Source organism: Littorina saxatilis, linkage group LG12 (assembly GCF_037325665.1).
Source record: "Littorina saxatilis isolate snail1 linkage group LG12, US_GU_Lsax_2.0, whole genome shotgun sequence".
In the NCBI taxonomy this organism is placed as follows: Eukaryota; Metazoa; Mollusca; class Gastropoda; order Littorinimorpha; family Littorinidae; genus Littorina; species Littorina saxatilis.
In genome coordinates, this window is record NC_090256.1 from 76,234,217 (window position 1) to 76,258,857 (window position 24,641).

A 24,641-nucleotide genomic window follows, 5' to 3' on the forward strand; every position below is an offset into this window, starting at 1 on the left:
TGGTTTTTTGAAAAAAAAAAAAAAAAAAAAAAAAAAAAAATCCCGACCTACCGACCCTATTTTTTTGGCCTATGTTACCGTAAACAGACCTATTTTTTTTTTTTGGCCTAACGTACTGCTATTAGGACGCCACGACCTGAAATGTAAGGACTTTATTTTGAAATTCAATAAACCATTTACATTGTTATTTCGAAATACTCCTTTTCTAGTCAAAGAAGTGTTTTCTTCCGGACAATGGACTCCGTCCTGACCTTTACGCGCGTATGTGTGTGTGTGTGTGTGTGTGTGTGCGTGCGAGCGTGAGTGCGTGCGTGCGAGCGTGCGTGCTTACGAGCGTGCGTGTGTGCGTGCGAACGTGCGTGCGTGCGGACGTGCGTGCGTGCGGACGTGCGTGTAAGCGTGCGGACGTGCGAGCGAGCGTGTGTGTGTGTGTGTGTGTGTGTGTTTGCTTTTATTTTTAATAAGGAGTAGGTGGAGGAAGCATTAGAGACGGTGGGTGAAGCACTCGCTCACCGCTACTGCAAAGTTAAAAACACTTAAAACTTTCCGCAGCCAAAGTGTGAATGATTAGTCGCCGTACGGTTGTGAACCCTGCTGTTTTATCTCCATTGCGAAAGTCGCATAGATCTCGGACACAATTTGCACAACTTGGCGTATTACGTGCAACCAGTTTAGAGAGACGTATTCATTCCTGTGACAGCGATGACGTAGGCGTGTGTTGGCGATTCCCATCACACGACTTCCTGGTAAATGTTAAAGACACCTTCTTTCGCGTGCAAACGATCGTGTTGATAAATAAAAACAAGTCGCGTAAGGCGAAAATACAATATTTAGTCAAGTAGCTGTCGAACTCACAGAATGAAACTGAACGCAATGCCATTTTTCAGCAAGACCGTATACTCGTAGCATCGTCAGTCCACCGCTCATGGCAAAGGCAGTGAAATTGACAAGAAGAGCGGGGTAGTAGTTGCGCTAAGAAGGATAGCACGCTTTTCTGTACCTCTCTTTGTTTTAACTTTCTGAGCGTGTTTTTAATCCAAACATATCATATCTATATGTTTTTGGAATCAGGAACCGACAAGGAATAAGATGAAAGTGTTTTTAAATTGATTTGGACAATTTAATTTTGATAATAATTTTTATATATTTAATTTTCAGAGCTTGTTTTTAATCCGAATATAACATATTTATATGTTTTTGGAATCAGCAAATGATGGAGAATAAGATAAACGTAAATTTGGATCGTTTTATAAATTATTTTTTTTCTTACAATTTTCAGATTTTTAATGACCAAAGTCATTAATTAATTTTTAAGCCACCAAGCTGAAATGCAATACCGAAGTCCGGGCTTCGTCGAAGATTACTTGACCAAAATTTCAACCAATTTGGTTGAAAAATGAGGGCGTGACAGTGCCGCCTCAACTTTCACGAAAAGCCGGATATGACGTCATCAAAGACATTTATCAAAAAAATGAAAAAAACGTTCGGGGATTTCATACCCAGGAACTCTCATGTCAAATTTCATAAAGATCGGTCCAGTAGTTTAGTCTGAATCGCTCTACACACACACACACACACACACACAGACACACAGACACACAGACACACAGACACACGCACATACACCACGACCCTCGTTTCGATTCCCCCTCGATGTTAAAATATTTAGTCAAAACTTGACTAAATATAAAAACCAACGAGACTGCCAACGTTCCAAAATTCTGAATAAAAAACCAGAAAGGTAATTTGTGTGGAACGTTTCTTATTGACAAAACAATACGTTACAATCACAAATATGTCGACCCAACGGTCTTTAAAGTGCACAGACAAATAATAAGTAACAAGAACTTAGCTTGGTTGAGTTTCGGCCGCTTGCAAGTGAATGCGGTTTACCAGCAAGCGGCCAAAAACTCAACCAAGCTAAGTTCTTGTTACTTATTATTTGTCTGTGCACTTAAAAGACCGTTGGGTCGACATATTTGTGATTGTAACGTATTGTTTTGTCAATAACAAACGTTCCAACAAATTACCTTTCTTGTTTTTTGATCGTGTCAAAAATCAAATGAGGATAAATGGGAGTTTTAACGCCCTCTCGATAATATAATGATAGGAGCATGTTCCCGAGTTAATAACCACGAATATTGCTATTTCATATGTTACGTGGATTTCCATTGGTCAATTGGGCAAAACTGAGCTCAGTGCAAAAGTGATATCGACGACAACTGTATTTAAAGATTTAACGTATACATTTAATGTAACCCCGAATTTAGGACACTCTTACCCCCCCCCCCTGGTTTTTTTTAAGACCCTATTGTTCAGATTTCCCGTTCATTTCATCTGTAAATGTACCTCTTTTTATTAGACTTCCACCCGTTTAAGACATGGTTTTCTCCAATATGTATAAATGTTAAAAGTAACGTTCCGCCGGCGTACAATATACATTCTCCAGACTTGTTTTGAAATTGAACGTGATGGCTAAAGATCGACTCGGAGTTCCTTCTCTGTAGCACTAACGAAAGCAAAGCCTGAAATTCAGTCAAACACCTCATTCTTTCATAGGATGCACGTCGCTTGTTCATTGAAATACTTGTTCTCTCAGGTGCCAGGAGACTGGTTCCCCATACCTCTAGAGCACTTACTCTATTGCACATGTCGTATGCATTTAGAACGCCTACTTCCCTTTGTTAGAACGCCTACTTCCCTTTGTTTCTCAGAACCTAAATTGTGAGTATAACCAAAGGAGCGTGTGTCAAAGTGCGCGCCCAGCTCAATCGAATTATCGTAGACTTTGTTCTTTTTTTTAGTCCAACGCTAGGTGCTGTCTGTCTTCTTCTTCACTGGTTTTCTCCTTTCTATTTCTGTCATCTCTCCTCTCATGTTTTTGGGTGGGTTTTTCTTGCTGATAAAACCGGCCCGTGTTCGTTTTTATTGTCCATTGTTATCTTGTTCTTGTAATCGAATCATCGTGCCCTATAAACATCTACTGTAGTGTAATACTACTGCAGTAGACGGTTATAGTGTTAGATACTTAGATCGACCAGTCCTGTGGTTTTACTACACGACACTCTCAGCATAAGTATGTACTCAGCGAACTGGTACACGAGTTTTAATGAAACGAGAAGGCTTGCTTGCGGATAGTGTAAATTTAAAGTGACGTGGCCCATTTTACGTGACTTTCCGGCTTTTTCATGAAGGTATTGTTTCCTTTTGGATCACAATGGACGTTTGTGTTTTTTTTCTCAATTAAAACGGTCAAATTTAACTAGTTTAACTTCCTTGAAATAATGTATGCTGAACAGTGAAATACGGAAGTGTCAAACTGCCGAATTAATACAATAATAAAGGAAAAATCCAATATGCGCAAGAAACAGTCAGGTTGTAGATTTTTGGTAAGTATCCTCGTTAAGAATGCGCTTACTTCCCTTGAAAGCCAAGACAGATCTGTGTCGGTTGATATGATCGCTTGAACCTGATGACATGACCGCTTGAACCTGATGACATGAGGGCTTGAACCTGATGACATGACTGCTTGAACCTGATGACAAGATCGCTTGAACCTGATGACATGATCGCTTGAACCTGATGACATGACCGCTTGAACCTGATGACATGACCGCTTGAACCTGATGACATGACCGCTTGAACCTGATGACATGATCGCTTGAACCTGATGACATGATCACTTGAACCTGATGACATGACCGCTTGAACCTGATGACATGAGGGCTTGAACCTGATGACATGACTGCTTGAACCTGATGACGTGACCGCTTGAACCTGATGACAAGATCGCTTGAACCTGATGACATGATTGCTTGAACCTGATGACATGATTGCTTGAACCTGATGACATGACCTCTTGAACCTGATGACATGACCACTTGAACCAGATGACATGACCGCTTGAACCTGATGACATGACCGCTTGAACCTGATGACATGACCGCTTAAACCTGTTGACATGATCACTTGAACCTGATGACATGATCGCTTGAACCTGATGACATGACCGCTTGAACCTGATGACATGACCGCTTGAACCTGATGACATGACCGCTTGAACCTGATGACATGACCGCTTGAACCTGATGACATGGCCGCTTGAACCTGATGACATGATCGCTTGAACCTGATGACATGACCGCTTGAACCTGATGACATGATCGCTTGAACCTGATGACATGATCGCTTGAACCTGATGACATGACCGCTTGAACCTGATGACATGACCGCTTGAACCTGATGACATGACAGCTTGAACCTGATGACATGACCGCTTGAACCTGATGACATGACCGCTTGAACCTGATGACATGACCGCTTGAACCTGATGACATGATCGCTTGAACCTGATGACATGATCGTTTGAACCTGATGACATGACCGCTTGAACCTGATGACATGACCGCTTGAACCTGATAACATGACCGCTTGAACCTAATGACATGGCCGCTTGAACCTGATGACATGACCGCATGAACCTGATGACATGGCCGCTTGAATCTGATGACATGGCCGCTTGAATCTGATGACATGACCGCTTGAACCTGATGACATGACCGCTTGAATCTGATGACATGGCCGCTTGAACCTGATGACATGGCCGCTTGAATCTGATGACATGGCCGCTTGAACCTGATGACATGGCCGCTTGAACCTGATGACATGACCGCTTGAACCTGATGACATGACCGCTTGAACCTGATGACATGATTGCTTCAACCTGATGACATGACCGCTTGAACCTGATGACATGACCGCTTGAACCTGATGACATGATTGCTTGAACCTGATGACATGACCTCTTGAACCTGATGACATGACCACTTGAACCAGATGACATGACCGCTTGAACCTGATGACATGACCGCTTGAACCTGATGACACGACCGCTTGAACCTGATGACATGATTGCTTCAACCTGATGACATGACCGCTTGAACCTGATGACATGACCGCTTGAACCTGATGACATGATTGCTTGAACCTGATGACATGACCTCTTGAACCTGATGACATGACCACTTGAACCAGATGACATGACCGCTTGAACCTGATGACATGACCGCTTGAACCTGATGACATGATCGCTTGAACCTGATGACATGATCGCTTGAACCTGATGACATGACCGCTTGAACCTGATGACATGACCGCTTGAACCTGATGACATGATCGCTTGAACCTGATGACATGATCGCTTGAACCTGATGACATGACAGCTTGAACCTGATGACATGACCGCTTGAACCTGATGACATGACTGCTTGAACCTGATGACATGACCGCTTGAACCTGATGACATGATCGTTTGAACCTGATGACATGACCGCTTGAACCTGATGACATGACTGCTTGAACCTGATGACATGACCGCTTGAACCTGATGACATGACCGCTTGAACCTGATGACATGACCGCTTGAACCTGATGACATGATTGCTTGAACCTGATGACATGACCGCTTGAACCTGATGACATGATCGCTTGAACCTGATGACATGATCGCTTGAACCTGATGACATGACCGCTTGAACCTGATGACATGACCGCTTGAACCTGATGACATGATCGCTTGAACCTGATGACATGACCGCTTGAACCTGATGACATGATCGCTTGAACCTGATGACATGACCGCTTGAACCTGATGACATGACCGCTTGAACCTGATGACATGATCGCTTGAACCTGATGACATGACCGCTTGAACCTGATGACATGATCGCTTGAACCTGATGACATGACCGCTTGAACCTGATGACATGACCGCTTGAACCTGATGACATGACCGCTTGAACCTGATGACATGACCGCTTGAACCTGATGACATGACCGCTTGAACCTGATGACATGATTGCTTGAACCTGATGACATGATGGCTTGAACCTGATGACATGACCGCTTGAATCTGATAACATGACCGCTTGAACCTGATGACATGACCGCTTGAACCTGATGACATGACCGCTTGAACCTGATTACATGACCGCTTGAACCTGATGACATGATTGCTTCAACCTGATGACATGACCGCTTGAACCTGATGACATGACCGCTTGAACCTGATGACATGATTGCTTGAACCTGATGACATGACCTCTTGAACCAGATGACATGACCACTTGAACCAGATGACATGACCGCTTGAACCTGATGACATGACCGCTTGAACCTGATGACATGACCGCTTGAACCTGATGACATGATCACTTGAACCTGATGACATGATCGCTTGAACCTGATGACATGATCGCTTGAACCTGATGACATGACCGCTTGAACCTGATGACATGATCGCTTGAACCTGATGACATGACCGCTTGAACCTGATGACATGACCGCTTGAACCTGATGACATGACCGCTTGAACCTGATGACATGACCGCTTGAACCTGATGACATGATCGCTTGAACCTGATGACATGACCGCTTGAACCTGATGACATGATCGCTTGAACCTGATGACATGATCGCTTGAACCTGATGACATGACCGCTTGAACCTGATGACATGACCGCTTGAACCTGATGACATGACCGCTTGAACCTGATGACATGACTGCTTGAACCTGATGACATGACCGCTTAAACCTGATGACATGATCGCTTGAACCTGATGACATGATCGTTTGAACCTGATGACATGACCGCTTGAACCTGATGACATGACCGCTTGAACCTGATAACATGACCGCTTGAACCTAATGACATGACCGCTTGAACCTGATGACATGACCGCTTGAACCTGATGACATGATCGCTTGAACCTGATGACATGACCGCTTGAACCTGATGACATGATCGCTTGAACCTGATGACATGATGGCTTGAACCTGATGACATGACCGCTTGAACCTGATGACATGACCGCTTGAACCTGATGACATGACCGCTTGAACCTCATGACATGACCGCTTGAACCTGATTACATGACCGCTTGAACCTGATGACATGATTGCTTCAACCTGATGACATGACCGCTTCAACCTGATGACATGACCGCTTGAACCTGATGACATGACCGCTTGAACCTGATGACATGACCGCTTGAACCTCATGACATGATCGCTTGAACCTGATGACATGTCACAACTTCCTGTGTACACAAACTGATGACGTATTTCACAACAAAATGGCGCTGCCCATGGTCAACCTCGAAACTATCCGTATGACATGACCGCTTGAACCTGATGACATGATCGCTTGAACCTGATGACATGACCGCTTGAACCTGATGACATGACCGCTTGAACCTGATTACATGACCGCTTGAACCTGATGACATGATTGCTTCAACCTGATGACATGACCGCTTGAACCTGATGACATGACCGCTTGAACCTGATGACATGATTGCTTGAACCTGATGACATGACCTCTTGAACCTGATGACATGACCACTTGAACCAGATGACATGACCGTTTGAACCTGATGACATGACCGCTTGAACCTGATGACATGACCGCTTGAACCTGATGACATGATCACTTGAACCTGATGACATGATCGCTTGAACCTGATGACATGATCGCTTGAACCTGATGACATGACCGCTTGAACCTGATGACATGATCGCTTGAACCTGATGACATGATCGCTTGAACCTGATGACATGACCGCTTGAACCTGATGACATGACCGCTTGAACCTGATGACATGACCGCTTGAACCTGATGACATGACTGCTTGAACCTGATGACATGACCGCTTGAACCTGATGACATGATCGCTTGAACCTGATGACATGATCGTTTGAACCTGATGACATGACCGCTTGAACCTGATGACATGACCGCTTGAACCTGATAACATGACCGCTTGAACCTAATGACATGACCGCTTGAACCTGATGACATGACCGCTTGAACCTGATGACATGATCGCTTGAACCTGATGACATGACCGCTTGAACCTGATGACATGATCGCTTGAACCTGATGACATGATGGCTTGAACCTGATGACATGACCGCTTGAACCTGATGACATGACCGCTTGAACCTGATGACATGACCGCTTGAACCTGATGACATGACCGCTTGAACCTGATTACATGACCGCTTGAACCTGATGACATGATTGCTTCAACCTGATGACATGACCGCTTCAACCTGATGACATGACCGCTTGAACCTGATGACATGACCGCTTGAACCTGATGACATGACCGCTTGAACCTCATGACATGATCGCTTGAACCTGATGACATGACCGCTTGAACCTCATGACATGATCGCTTGAACCTGATGACATGTCACAACTTCCTGTGTACACAAACTGATGACGTATTTCACAACAAAATGGCGCTGCCCATGGTCAACCTCGAAACTATCCGTATGAATGGGGGCCTCCTGGCCCCCATAACATTTCAAGAAATTGGGTGGCAGGCGGGGTTGAGGTGGAACACTTTGCGGACTGAGTGGACGCGTTCTTTCTTGTTGACAAGTTGTAGGCGGAAGGAAGCATTGCCTTATGGGTATTCAAACGGTGGAATGACATTTTCGGATTGGGTACGAAACGAGAATTCCTCAACAGTTCACCACTCTTGCCAACCGGCCATTCCTTCACATTAATTATATTTGTAAGCGCCCACCACCGTTATGCACCAATTTTGCTCAACATTAGGGGATGGGCGTTTACTAGGTACTGAACCCTGTGCAGAATCTGTTCATCATGATAAGTAGCGGTATTCATCATGATAAGTATTAGTATTTGATCACTTGGTATGAGAATGATAGTAGGATTTGTTTCTGTGCAAAACGTGACTATCTATACATGTACCATATATGTCTTTTTCCCTGTGACACGGACGCGTTCGTGTGTGTGCAAGTGTCTCGCCAGAAAAGAATATGGAAACTAACCACAACGATCCTTTTGTGGCATAGATTTAGAACAAATGCTCATATCACAAATGAAAACAAGAGGCGAAGGATATTGGATTATTTCTGCTGCGTTCTGCAAATGCTGGATTTCAATGTGGAGAATTGTCCGTTACACAGAAACAAGGCATTATTACATGCATTCCGAAACAAGACAAGCCAAAACAATTTATTAAGAACTGGCGGCCAATATCCCTGCTTAACATATCCTATAAAATTTGTTCATCCTGTATTGCGAATAGATTGAAAATAATGCTACCTAAGATTATTAGTGAACACCAAACAGGTTTTATGAAAGGAAGATTTATCGGAGACAATATACGTTTGCTGTATGATGTGTTGGTGTTTACTGAAAGAGAAAATATACCAGGTTTGCTGCTTGCAATTGACTTTGAAAAGGCGTTCGACAGTGTGTCCTGGCCCTTTTTACAAAAGGCATTGGATTTTTTCAATTTTGGAAACGATGTAAAACAGTGGATACGAGTTTTTTACCAAGATATACAGACATGTGTTACAGTAAATGGCCAATATTCTGGTTGGTTTAATATAAGAAGAGGCGTCCGACAAGGCGATAGCCTCTCACCATATTTGTATTTAATATGTTCCGAGATACTATCATTAATGTTACGTAATAATTCTGTGATAAAAGGATTGAAATTGAATAACGAGGAAGTGTTATTGTCTCAATTTGCGGACGATACAACTCTTTATTTGGATGGCAGTAAGGAATCGTTTGTTGAATGTGTTAAAACTTTACAGAAATTTTCTAAATTTTCCGGATTAAAGATAAACAATGAAAAAACTCAAATTGTCTGGATTGGAAGAAAGCGAAATTCACAAGAAAGATATATGAGGGATATGAACTTCTGTTGGGACCCTGGGATCTTTAAAGTATTGGGAGTCAAATTTTCAACTAACACCGGCAACATTCTGGAAATTAATTATGAAGGAAAATTAAAAGAGATTAAAAGAATTTTAAACGATTGGAGCAGAAGACAGTTAACACCATTCGGTAGAATTACAATTTTGAAAACTTTGGTCCTTTCAAAATTGGTTTATTTATTAACTGTATTGCCAGACCCACCCGAAGAGTTTTTACGAGAAGTGAATGCAGCCTTTTATTCCTTCCTGTGGAATGGTAAACCTGCAAAGATTCGGCGTAATGTCGTTTGCAGACCTTATTGCAGTGGTGGTCTGAATATGATTGACATTTACACTTTTGTGGCATCAGTAAAGATAAATTGGATTCGCAGACTAAAGATGTTTGAATTTGATGTAAAAAAGCTTATTTTTGATATGATACCTGGAATGAAAGACATATTTAAAGTGGGTGCCGAGTATGTAAATGTGTTAATGAAACGATGTGGTAACAGTTTTTGGAAGGATGTTTTGAAACATTATAAGAAATGCTGTTCCTTAAGCGAGGTAATTAATGTGAATGATTTTGTTTCCGAATGTATACATTACAATTTGAACATTATACGAGACCACGGTACAATAGTAAATAAGGAATGGATTGAAAATGATGTAGTGTTTATCCATCAGTTGCTACATTTAAATGGAAATTTCTTTACCTTTGAAGAATTTAGGTTAAATTTTCCCTTTGTTCAAACTAATTTTTTATTCTATGAGGGAGTGATTAAGTCCCTACGAAAATATCAGAGAAAAGTAAAAATTGATTCGTTGAATGGTTTTCAGATTAGGGATTATAAACCCTGGCAGATTATTTGTAGAGGCAAACAGGCAATTAAAGAAGTCCTTTTGAAATCAAAATTTGATGATAACCCTGCAGGCATGAACAGATGGAATATGTATTTTTACAACATGAACTGGAAACAGATTTTTGATAAGTGTTTCAAAACAACTAAGGACACACAGTTAAGATGGTTCCAGACCAGATTGCTTCACCGCATTCTTGGTGTTGCTAGCCGGCTATTTGTTCAAAAGATTCTTGACAGTCCCCTTTGTGCCTTTTGTAAAATTGAAAATGAAACAATTTCACATATATTTTGGTACTGCCCGCTTAGTCGGAAATTTTGGACTGACTTGGAAGAACTGTTAAACAGAAGTGGTATTTACCGCGCAAATGTTCTTTTTACAGAAGAATTTATTTTGTTTGGGTGTATGAACAATGTTAAGGTAGATGTGGTTTTGGATTTTATCATTTTGTTTGCAAAGTTTTATATTTATAAGAGTAAGTTACAAGAGACAAGGCCACTGTTAGAAATATTTCTAAGAAATTTGAAATACAGATTTGAAATAGAAAAATATTCCAGTTTCAAATCTGGTAACATTACCAAATTTGTAAAATTATGGTCCCCATATGAAGAGTTGGTTAGGTAGTACGCTAGGTTGTGCAGAGATGTGATGATATATATGTGTTTTGGCTTTGATTTTTGTTTGTTTCTTTTCTTTTTTTGTCTTTGTTTGACGGTATTAGTAACTGACTGTATTATTATTAAGCAGGTAATACGTCCATAATGTCAAGTATTGTAATCTGCATGCTATGTTAAGCTCCGGCCTTACTTGTAGGAGAACGGTATGCTATATGTCCGTCTGTCTGTTATGTCCTAATGCTGTGTGTTGTGTATACTTGCCAAACATATCTATTATAAATGTTGATGGATGAATGATGATAAATTGTAGACGGATGCATGTTATTGATTAAAAGCCCCACAATGATGTGCTTGGCGAAAAAAAAACACAAAAAAAAGAGGCGAAGCCTTCAAGGCTCACGTAAGAAATCAACAAACAGTAACACAAACTCAATTGCTCCGTCACACCACAGGCGGAAGGTATCGTCCACTGGACTACTACTATCACAGAAAGACTACAAGGTACGTCACTCACCTTCGAGTCTTCTGTGTGCTTGGAGTCGCTTCCTGGGGAAAAATATTGTTCAAGACGGTTTGCCTCTTCCTACAGTCTGTGTAAGGTCAAATAAATACAGTTGAATGATTGTTTGAACTGTAAGTACCTTTAATTTTCAGATTCCGTCCGCTGCAGGTTGTTTTTAACCATCATTTGGACGAATCTTCGTTTGCGAGCCGCTAACTTCCACTTGGCGTCAAACTCATGCATCCGCACCGAATATGCATACCAGCGCTCATTGGTTAATAACAGGATATTCGATGATTATTTTCCCGTGGGTAGCTTCCCTTTGCTGCACAATATTTACATATGTTTTAGACCAATGAGCGCTGGTATGCATATTCGGTGCGGATGCATGAGTTTGACGCCAAGTGGAAGTTAGCGGCTCGCAAACGAAGATTCGTCCAAATGATGGTTAATAACAACCTGCAGCGGACGGAAGCTGAAAATTAAAGGTACATACAGTTCAAACAATCATTCAACTGTATTTATTTGACCTTACACAGACTGTAGGAAGAGGCAAACCGTCTTGAACAATATTTTTCCCCAGGAAGCGACTCCAAGCACACAGAAGACTCGAAGGTGAGTGACGTACCTTGTAGTCTTTCTGTGATAGTAGTAGTCCAGTGGACGATACTTTCCGCCTGTGGTCACACATACACACACACAGTAAGCATAGGTGACACGGTGCAAGAGTGCGAGACACTAGATCTAGATCTGTCTGTCTGTAGCTTACGGGGACACGATTGCCTGAGATGGCCAGATCGACACTCTGCGCTTTCGACAGCGCTGCGCTTCCTCGCGCAGACACTGGAAACACGCTGTGCAGATTAACCTGTAGGAAATCTCCTTTGGTATCTTCTTTATCTATTTTTCTGGAGCTACGAAACCGAACAATGTAAAATCGTCTTCTCCGAATCGGCGAACTGCAGCTCGGTGATAACTGTATCTATACCACAATCCTTCACGCGATCTGACCTAACCTTGACCCCTGACCAGGTCTACATACCACACACGACACAAACCAGTCACCTGTTTTTACCCCCCCAAAACCCCCCACCACCCGTTTTCTTTGGATACACACTTTAACTACATACGTGCCGACGAAATGTTGATCATTGCTTCAATATTTTGAAGCTGTTGCTTAAATAATAACCTGGTAAAATTAGTATTTCGGTGTTCAGTCAAATGTTAAAGTTTCTACCACACACATACATACATACATACATACATACATACATACATACATACATACATACATACATACATACATACATACATACATACATACGCACGCACGCACGCACGCACGCACGCACGCACGCACGCACGCACGCACGCACAGACAGACAAAAGTTAGCATCGCATAGGCTACACTTACGTGAGCCAATGATGACTCAAGATCTGCTCCGTATATCCAGCGTTACGAGCACTGAGGAGCGCGTGAGTGTATGAACATTGGGGTGTGCACGTTAAAGATCCCGCGATTGACAAAAGGGTCTTTCCTGGCAAAATTGTATAGGCATAGACAAAAATGTCCACCAAAATACCCGTGTGACTTGAAATAATAGGCCGTGAAAAGTAGGATATGCGCCGAAATGGCTGCGATCTGCTGGCCGATGTGAATGCGTGATGTATTGTGTAAAAAAAATTCCATCTCACACGGCATAAATAAATCCCTGCGCCTTGAATATGTGCGCGATATAAATTGCATAAAAATGAAAAAATAAAAAAATAAATCCCTGCGCTTAGAACTGTACCCACGGAATACGCGCGATATAAGCCTCATATTGATTGATTGATTGATTGAAAATCATACACTTGCACGACGGGCGCTGTGGCGGCCTCTTAATCGGAAGGTCGTGAGTTCGAATCCCGGCCGCTGCCGCCTGGTGGGTTAAGGGTGGAGATTTTCCCGATCTCCCAGGTCAACTTATGTGCAGACCTGCTAGTGCCTAATCCCCCTTCGTGTGTACACGCAAGCACAAGACCAAGTGTGCACGGAAAAGATCCTGTATTCCATGTCAGAGTTCGGTGGGTTATAGAAACACGAAAATACCCAGCATGCTTCCCCCGAAATCGGCGTATGCTGCCTGAATGGCGGGGTAAAAACGGTCATACACGTAAAAACCCACTTATGCAAAAACATGAGTGAACGTGGGAGTTTCAGCCCATGAACGAAGAAGAAGAAGAAGAAGAAGAAGAAGAAGAAGAAGAAGAAGAAGAAGAAGAAGAAGAAGAAGATACACTTGCACACACTGAAGTATAATTATTGTAATAATAATAATAATAATAATAAATGAGCATTTATATAGCGCAACATCATAACTTTACAATTATGCTCTTTGCGCTTGACACATTTAAAATTAAAACACAGTTATACAAGCATTTACATCTACATTCATAGTCAGCAACGCTTAATTAAAAGCATACACCATCAAACATACATTACAAAAGATTCTTCCACTAACTAAGTAATAAAAACATGAATAAAATAGGTAGTGAAAACAAGGAAATACCAGCTGAATACCCTTAATCAAACAGAACATGTTATCAACAATACTGAAAAACAGCCCTAGATGTTTATATACATTATCACATTATCACTAAAACAACAAATACACTACATGTAGCCTACTGATGGACTGAGAAAACAAAATCAGGGGTTGTATTTCTTGAAGAGGTGCGTTTTAAGTGCTCGTTTGAATGCTTGGGGTGACTGAGAGTGGCGGATGTGAAAGGGGAGAGAATTCCATTGTGTGGGTGCGCAGAAAGTAAAAGTGCGTTGTCCGTATGTTTTGGTTTTGGTGCGTGGTATGGTGAGGATGCGACAGTCAGAAGAGGCACGGAGTTGTCTTGCTGGAGAATAGACGGTGAGGAATTCAGAGAAGTAAGCAGGAGACGAGCCAGAAAAGAAGTTAAATTGTAGTCAGTTCATTTGTCCTGTTTTAAGTCATCCAGCAAGATCAGGGTCGGGGGGCTTTCTTTCTTTCTTTATTTGGTGTTTAACATCGTTTTCAACCGTTCAAGGTTATATCGCGACAGAGGAAAGGGGAGAGATGGGATAGAGCCACTTGTCAATTGTTTCTTGATCACAAAAGCACTAATCAAAAATTTGCTCCAGGGGTTTGCAACGTAGTACAATATATTACCTTACTGGGAGAATGCAAGTTTCCAGTACAAAGGACTTAACATTTCTTACATACTGCTTGACTAAAATCTTTACAAACATTGACCGCATTCTATACAAGAAACACTTAACAAGGGTAAAAGAAGAAACAGAATCCGTTAGTCGCCTCTTACGACATGCTGGGGAGCATCGGGTAAATTCTTTCTCGTCCCAACCAATATGGGACTCCCCCTAACCCGCGGGGGGCGGTCGGGGGGCTGCCAAGGACACGGGACAGACAGGTTATCTTTCAAGCAGTCTCTGGTTTTCCTGAACAGGTCCAAGTCGATTATTTAAAACGAGGGACGTGCAGTTAAATTGCTACAACACTAACACTGGAGACTACCCGAAACACGCGTCACTGATGCGCCAAGCAGACTGTCTCTTTTAATCAGACTTCGACCCCCCCCCCCCCTCTCCCCCCCCTCCCCCCCCCCCTTATAGGTAAAGGCCGACGCTTTAAAACTAAAGCTACGTTCCCATGTCTCTTCCAGACAGTTTTGCAATTAGATTGGCCTCCAGAATTAGAACAGCCTTTCTGTGGGTTAAAGCTTTCCGAATTAGAGCATTCTTTCAGTAGGTTAATGTATCAATGTCTGGTAGAAACGAAAACGGTCTTTTTAGTTAAATCAGCAGGGGAGGAGTAGAATATATGGGTACAGTGGAACCCTCTTTTCAAGACCTTCAAAAATCCGAGACAATCAGGTCTTAGAAGTAGTCGTAAAATGGAGTTAAATTGTGACCCTACACCACGGAACGAGTCGCATGTCACCTTTGCATGATTTTCCTATTTTTACATTTTCCGAAAGAGTGTTTTATGCTCTATCCAGTGGTGAAAACCGTTTTAGAAAAGAGCAAAAACTGTTTGAGTTATAAGCCTGTGACTAAGGTGACCCTCACACTGTTACCAGACACTCCCCGGACTTATATTAAGCCTAGCGCAGAACCGCGCGAGGTGACATGCGACTCATTTCGTGGTGGAGGGTCACAATTGACAGACATTATGAAACAACATTGTGAAAAACCAAGGTCTTAAAATGGAGGAAATCTTAAATTTGGAATGGGGGGTGTCTTAAAAAGGGGGTTCACCTGTAATTGGGCGCCGGGTAGAACCGTTTCAAAGTTCTCCCTCCTCCTAGACTCTTCCTCCACCTCATTCAAAAGACACCATGAAGTCAACTAATGTCGGAAAAAGAAAGAAGAAAATAAATAACTCGAGAAATGCATGAAAGGAGGAAGGTAAGAGCTAAGGCATTCAGTGGCGTTGACAGAATGCCGACACAGAGAACAAGCAGCGCAACTGACAATGCCACTGATTACATTTTGAATTTGGTCCAGCTGCAACTTAATGGCCCACTCCGCCTCGTGAAAACTGTTCGCCTCACCGTCTCAGATCTGGTCAAGGTCAGTTTTTACATGTGATAGGACCATCCCTCCACTTGGTTCCTTACCAAAACTCAACACTCTGACTGCTTGCTGTGGTAAGTTGGAAACATGTTCATGAAAATAATATTTTTTCCGAAAAATGCACCAGTGCCTTTTACAAAATTAATTCTTTGAAAAAAATACCACAGTGTACAGAGAACACCCAGGCTGTTCAGTTCTGAGGGCCCCAAAGGGGGGGGGGGGTATCATCACGATCACGGGAAGGAAAATTTTAGCTTTCACGATCACAGTTACCTTGATTTTTGTTTTCACGATCACAAACACCTTGACGAATAGAGGATCATAGAGTGATACAGCTGTGAAAAATGTACGTTGAAAATAAAATGCTTTGCAAATAATGCCCATCACGATCACGAAAACAAATCACGATCACGATCACGAGACTTGATTTTTGTGTCATCACGGATCACGGGCAAAGTCCCATCACGATCACAGAAATGGAAATTTCGGCAATCACGGTCACAGAAAGGTCAAAAAACGCCAATCACGATCACGATTTTAAACCTTTTGGGGCCCTCAGTTCTGGTATGTGATCAAGTGGTCTTATCCCATGTGAAAGCCTGATCCGATCTGAGACGGTGTAGTGCGGTTACCGTGCCAAAAATCATGCTTCAACCCACCAGTTTTTGCAACAAAATTTTTTTTTGCGGGAATGTTCTCAAAACAGTCTGGTTAGTGCCCAGTGCAAAATCTAAGTTTCAAACTATCGGCACAATCGAGAAATTTGCATATTAGTGACGTCATACATTAGTGGAAGAAGACACTGTTTTGTTATCCAAGATAAGCCTCTCATGTTGCATCTCGTTAGAAAGATCTCGGCTCAGAGGACTCAGAAATGCAGCTATTTAATATCTATGACGGCAGTAGTTGACACAAAACGCGTTGAAAATAGAATCCGAGTGCTTTTTTGCATAAACACACACACACACACACAAACACACACACTCACACACACACAAACACACACACACACACACACACACACACACACACACACACACAGAAAAATACACACGCATGTGCTTTCAAGCACACGCACACTCTTTTATATTCTCTCACCTCTGCTTCTCAATATGCCTCGCCTTATTCAGTAAAGTTGGACGGGGAATTGGAGCAACTGGCACCACGACACTCTCCACACCCAGGCGAATAAACGAGTCCGTGTTTACGACAGCTGCATCTTCTTGTGTCACAGTCAGTCTTGCATGCACACCGAATCACTTTCAGAAGAGCTGCTGGTGCTGCTGGTAGGTCCGATGTGCTTTGGCAGCATTTGGGGCATACACAGTGCATAGTGCATCATACAGGCCAGTTTCCGCCATGAGATGTCCTATACAAGCGAGAAAACTCATCTCCATGTGGAAGGGACCAAGCCGAAGAACTACAGAACGTAGCTCACTGAAAGCTGCTTCTGCTGATATGATGCTGAGGGCCTTCCACCACAGGGGCTGATCAAAAGGTGACTACAGGGGTTTTGTTGTATCGCCTAGCTTCAGCAGAAAGAAACAACAGCGTTGAATAGATACAAGTTTTGTCACTGGGTTTGAGATCAATCATCGGCAAGAAGACAATAGATGACTGACCTGGAAAGTCACCATTGTGGACGGCCTGCATTACTCCTGACAAGAACGGTCTCTGAGGACTGAGCAGCCATGCTGACTTCCATAGGACTTCAACTTCTTTGGTAGGGTCTTCAACTAGGACTGTCCTTAACTTCTCATAGGTGAGACTTGCCAGGCCTTCACATCTCTCATCGTAGAAACTGATTTTGACACGGGCTTTCTTCATGACCTCCTCCAGCCTAACCTTTGTTTTCAGAGCGATGGACGACCTATTTTTGATGAACGGGGTTATGGAAGCAATCATGCCCATTCCATGGAAGGTATTCAGGCCATCAATTGTTCCAGTGTTATGATCGACATTGTCTGCCATGTACTGCATGAAATGTTCATCTGTGGCTGGCACGATTATCTCCTGGGTGGCAGCCGCACTCATTTCGTCCGTCTTTACTTCTCTGTAAGAGGAGCTGAATCCAAGGGAGTACAGCGTGTCAATCAGGAACTTGGAACCAAAACAGTGGTGCATCTGAACTCCAAGACCAATCTGCAGTGGAGCAATTAAAATTCTTGGGCGAGCTGCTTGCATAATTGCTTGGCCGATTGAAGCAACCTTCACATCAGTGTCCTTTCCACTGAAGATCTCTCCGAGGAAAGTTTGCAAGGATTTTGGCACAAAATCAAGGTTTGCTGTAATTGAGAAAGTGCTGTCTGGACTTGGGTATTCTTTTCTGTTGGTGTTTATCTTCTTAATGTCACTTTTGATAAGTTCAGCAGCAGCTCTGATGATGTTGTCTTTTTGAGTTTCTTCGTCGGTCGTCTCAGGTGTCGAATAAAAGGAATGAAGAATAGACCATGTAGTCCTCTGAAATGTTACCACGTTTGCTTTCCCATCCATTTCTGTGATGATAATTTCATTACCAAAATGTTTCTTTAATTCTTCTTTCATCTTTGAGTGACTATAACAGTCACCACCTGTAAACTCTTTCATTTTTCTGATGAGGTCGATGATGGTGACTTCTGTATCGTTTTTTTGCAGATAATTGACAACTTTTCTGAACGCTTCTGCTCTTTTTTCATCGACTGGTCTTCCTTGTTTTGGTCTTTTGTTGTCAGTGTCTGATGCAAAGCACTTTGGAAGTTTCCTTTTTGTTCTAAAATTGGTGCTGCATGATTGGTGGTACAAAGCATCAGCTGCTGGAAGGTCCGAGACGAATTCTATCTTGCCTTTTACCTTTTCAGGCCATTCGTCTGCTCTTTCAGCACAGATTCTATAGACGGTCTTCTGAAAATCTAAAGTGCGAACAGGAAGTACTGTTGGACCTCGTTTTGAAACAAGTTCTGCATGCATGCCACAAAATAAACAACATTTCCTGAAATCAAAGGGCTGCTTCTTTGACCGCAGTCCTTGGTTCAAATTTGCAGCAGTATCTTCATCTTTTTTCCCACGAAGGTAGGCTGCTATGTTGTGCTTGTTTGTATATGAACTGCGACAACATACATGCACAGCCTGCCCCTCTGCAACAACAATTGAATCACCACGCTGGGTACTGACTCTGTGTATGGTGTCTCTTCCCTTCTGTTGCGGAATGACGATCTGCTCCCCTGAATAAAGGCTGCCTCCACACAGGATACACAACTGCTCCATGATCTGGAAAAAAAATACATTTATTACATAAACTTAAATAAAGCAGTTGGATTGACACTGTGTGTATAATTGTCCAGACGCTAATTAAATTTGTCTTTAAGTAGTAGAGCATATTTTATTATATAATATCCTGAATACAGTGAAACACCCTTATTAAGACCCTCCATTTTAAGACCTGGTTTTCTCAGATTAATTGTTGGTCTTAAGAAAGGGGGTTCCACTGAAACATGATTTATTGAAAATATAAATGAGTTGTTCTTTGCTACTGGTCACAAGTGGGGATCAGCTCACACGGACGCATTTTTTCAATACAGTCTAGGGGAGAAACTGGTCACAAAGCACCCAGTACATGCCAGAGAGATAGGAGAATCGGCACAATCAAAGAAAATACCAAAATCATTCAATAGATATATGGAAATATTAAGATTTACTGTGAAAATGCTAGCAAAAATGGCGTCCAAAAATGGGAACGCACACTTGGTGCGTCTTTGAAGACTTACCTCCCGTTCTGTGTTGTTGATAATAGTCGTGTTTGTGCTGTTTTTGTTGAAATAGTATCTAATAAAACTGATGCAGTTCTTGAAATGTTGCAAATTATTGTTGTCTTTGTGAAATGCGAGTGTTCTGAGGCGTAATCTGCATACGGCTGATGTCCCACATAGGGTACCCCACTTCGATCAGCGTATCACTCCAAAGTGAGCTTCATGGCAGAAAAGCAGATACACTACCAAAACACTGCATAACAGATCTACAAGTCTGAGCCAGAATCATTGAAATTTACTTTCTGTATAAAATATTGCAATCAAATTTGTTCACGCCGTCACACAAATAACGCAGGTTACCCTCGCCTTCGATTCAAAGTAACTCCAATCTGACTGAATTACCATCGAAACGCAGATGACGAACTGATTCACCACACATTTGTGGTATTTTACACACAAATTTCAACTGTGTTGTTTCGCGATAAACAGCCATAAACAAACAAATGTGGCGCCGTCACGTCGCCTCGGAAGGAATAACGCAGGTGACCAAGACTTGTTTCCGATACCTGTCTGATTAAAATCATCGTTTTTTTCACGAATGACGGCTCTTTGGCAGATCTGGTGAGTTGGAAACTGTCTATGAATGTTTCATTTAATGTCAAATGCGTACATTCTTGTCGATATTGTTACCTTTGGGCTCATAAATTAAGTCAATCGTCGTGTTGTCCGAAAGTGACTTTTGTCAGCATAGAACTTACTGTGCTTTGACCATTGACTGAGAAGAATCTTCCGATGACACTAGTTCATTTCACTACGCGACTGCAGATCTGCAAGGAAACTTATGGCAGGGGAAATAAGCTTAGCTGAAGACGAATAAGCGGAGTAACTGTTCTTCAACGGATTGCTCTCACTGATCTAAATATGTGACGGTCCACCACGAAACCAGTCTTAAGTCGCAGCAGACGAAAGCGAGCTAGTTCGAGGAAAAGGCACTGAGGGTCTATCTGGGTGAAATTCACTTTTTTGCAGAAACGTGTTCTGTAGACCCCAAATTACATGACAACCAAACAAATATGCCAAAATCAATCGCTAAATAGTTAAATTATTGGATTTAAATGCAATACATTCATCAAAAAAGTCCAGCATGACATCAAAATGCCTCACTTTGACCGATAATTTGCTTAGTGTATCCCTGACAGGGCCCCAACAAGTTTGGTACCGTCGGAAAGCTTATTGCATCAGCTTTCGCGCCCTGCTGCGCAGTGGTTCAAAATACCCGTCCACTTCCTCCAAATAAGGAAACCGGCACGTAAACAAATTTTAAGATTGAACCAATCAGCTTTGTCTGCCTTCCAAAAAGGACTAGCAACGGCCTCCTCATTGGTCAAATCAGTCCAGGGGGAAGTAACACAGTATGATTTCCGTTCGCTGAACGAAACCAAAACAATGACTGACGTACGCCGATTGACAGCGCTTCTCAACTGCGATTCGCTTGAAAATAACCACGAACTCCAAGATTTGTTGTTGGATTTCTTTGCCGAAGACGTTGCTGGATTCAGTGACTCCGATTCTCATGCCGAAATATGTGACGCTTGCTGAATATGCGGACGAAGAGGAGACAGACCGTCCGCTTTTCAGTGTCAAAAACACCGTTGGCGTTTCTAATGGCACTGCATCAACTGCAAGAACACACGTAGTTGAGGCGAGTTGTAGAGGAGATGTGATGGAGGTGCATGCTGCAGTTCGTTAATTGCAACAGGGCTGTGATGTGCTCGAGAGAACTCGCCTTCGTTGCTGCAAAGCCAATGGAACTGGCTGCAAACAGATTAAAGTTCCCGACGCTGCACCCAGAAATACTCGTCGTGGATGTATCACCCAGTTTGATCCGGAGGAAATTGTAGCTCTACAGCTCTCAGTGCAAGACATGTGACATGTATAAAGGTGAGGTTGGAGGTGGTGTCAACATTGATGTGCAAGAGCTTTTGTGGTGAACAGACTGTCACAGTGGAGGAGTTCCTGTGTTTGGGATCTACATTCTGATCTGTATGTATTCCTATTCGATGCCAACAAAGTGATTGATACAAGTAAGTTGATTTTGCTCAAGTGTTTGTCAAACTAATGGACAAAAACGTAGGTGAGATGCATGTAACCTCTTTATTCCTGATAATGACAGTGAAAATGTTTGCTGATGTGTATGACCTGTATTTGACCGTTTTCCTCCACATGTATGATGTAAACAAAGCCTTCAAAAATGGTGATAATTGTTCTTTTAACCCTTCGTTTTGCATTTAAATGATGCATGAAAGATCAAAGTACACTTGTGCAACATTTGGAAGGGTGAGGTTAATTTTCAACCCCCGTTGCTAAGGAAAATGTGAAGCTGGTGCCTTCCAAAACTTTCAAGCCCGATTTCTCAAAATGGCCGCCGGTCAACTTCTTTCATAAAAATGGCCGTAATATCGTTATTTATTGACCTAGAGCTTTAATTTTTTTTTCTAAACATCCAGGAAAGACTAACAATTTCAAAATAATAACTAACTCAAATCATCCAAATTTCGACTTAAGACTGATTTTGTGATGGACTGTCACATATTTAGATCTTGTCGTCTGCTAGTCTGCTAGCAAGTAGTCTTCGGTCGTGTGAAAGTCACATCTATTTCGACTGTGTGCATCGATCCGTGTAGTGAAATGTTGATCTTTGATGATTTGGCAACATAACTTCGCTAAATGTGCTTCGAGTGTATCTCCCCGTCAACCGCATTTGAAAACGTCTTTTAACAAGACCATGTTTCGACAGCCCAGACGGGGAGGATCCTCGATAGCTCACAGGGTATATAATGTTTTCCGCCGTTTTTTGAAGAATCCTTTCAAATTTGCTATTCCAAAAGTACCCTATGACACGACTCGAGTGGCAAAGAACATTCTCTGCAATTCCTGTCTCAGTCCGTGCAGCCGTTTCGGGTCATATCGTCATCATACAAACATACACACAGACACACAAGAACCAGCTTTAAAAGTTAGATTATGTAGGAACCATGTGAACCAGTGATTTTGTCTTATGTACAACAGATACTACAGTATTTCTGCTTTATGAAAAGCAATATTTCAAAAACAAAACTAGAGATTTGAATTTTGACCACTTTTCCCCCTTTCGGTCACCAGTACTGAAGAACAACTCATATATATACGGGATTTGTTTTATTAAGCCTTTTTTATGAAAACTTTTTTTTTCAGCCTTTAATAGAAATTGCTGATATGTCAAACCTACCTCATTCTTGTCTCATTCGCAGTGGTCACTGGTGTAGAGCAAGGTTTTCGCTCAGAAAGCAGGTGACTGTAGAAAAAAATGATAACATTAATGATTTACGCATCAAATAAAGGCTATCGAGATAGCATTCCATCAGAGAAGTGCCTAAAGTGTCAGCAATGGCGACAATAACATAAAAAACATAAATAAAACATCACCGAACAGTGCAACAGGAAGGTTATTTTTGACAGCATTCGCCTACCATACATACTGGAAGCACGATCAACAATTCGCACGGTCTTTGAGTATAATATACTTTTTTTCTTCTAATCTAACTTCATAATTGTATTTGTGATGCTGAGCATATCAACTGCAAAGATTATCTGCACGTTTGAAACGGTAAAACAAGTTTTAGACTCATGTTGTGCTGTCTGGAAGCAGACGAACTTTTAGCGAAGCTAGGTCGTCTGCATATCAGGCTTTTTTCTTTCCAATGCATTCGTATGGCATAAATAAAGAACTAGCGCTAGCATTCTACACATGCAGCCGAGAAAATGAAGTGGTAAAAATGTTAAAGGACGAATAAAAACGTAAAGATTATCGATTACTCACCTTTTTGCATGTGGCCACGCGAAGCACGTTCGACTAGACTTTGAGTGCATGGCGCGCATAAACTTCCGGCTTTGCGACGGCAGGCCAAACCAGTCAAATCTGCTTGTTCCGTGTGATTGCATGACTTTTCTGATCCGATAACTCACTTATTCCATTACCTCAGGGCTTAGATTTTGAACTGGGTACTAAAGGACACTTTATCTACCAGTCTGTGCTGATTTCATTTTTGTTGCAATTAGTGGTACCCCTTTAGCTCCCGTAATTCCACTAGTGAGGCAAACCGTTTATACTAGGCGGAGTGGCCTTTTAAACGATCGAGAAGCAGAAAACGTGAGAAAATTGCAAGGCATGGTAAAAAAATAAAATAATAATAATAACAAATAAAAGCATCCTCTGCGTCGTCATTCACATGGAGACAAATTCGTGTGGTGCAATAAATGATACAGAATAATTATATATAAAGCAAAACCAAAACAGCAGCAAATACAACAACAAAACAACTGATGTTCGATAGTGGTAACAAGTGCGCACAAAAACATCATTGAAACGAAACAAAAAGAATGGTAAACTGAGAGAACAAAAACTGACACTTTCTCACGACGGAAGATGAAAGCGTTGCACACAATGTAAAATGTGTTTTCAATAGTCACGATAATAACCAGCACTAAAACGAGTACTAATGAGAAACACAACACTAGGATTTGTGACACTGTGCCTACCGCTCAGAGA

The 24,641-nt window shown here is 42.0% G+C and overlaps 1 protein-coding gene across 1 annotated transcript in view; it reads right to left on the reverse strand.

Annotated features, from left to right (window-relative positions):
• LOC138982795 (secretin receptor-like) overlaps window positions 1-24,641 on the reverse strand; it is a 123,274-nt gene that overhangs the window by 97,631 nt on the left and 1,002 nt on the right. The gene's annotated exons all lie outside the window — the stretch shown is intronic.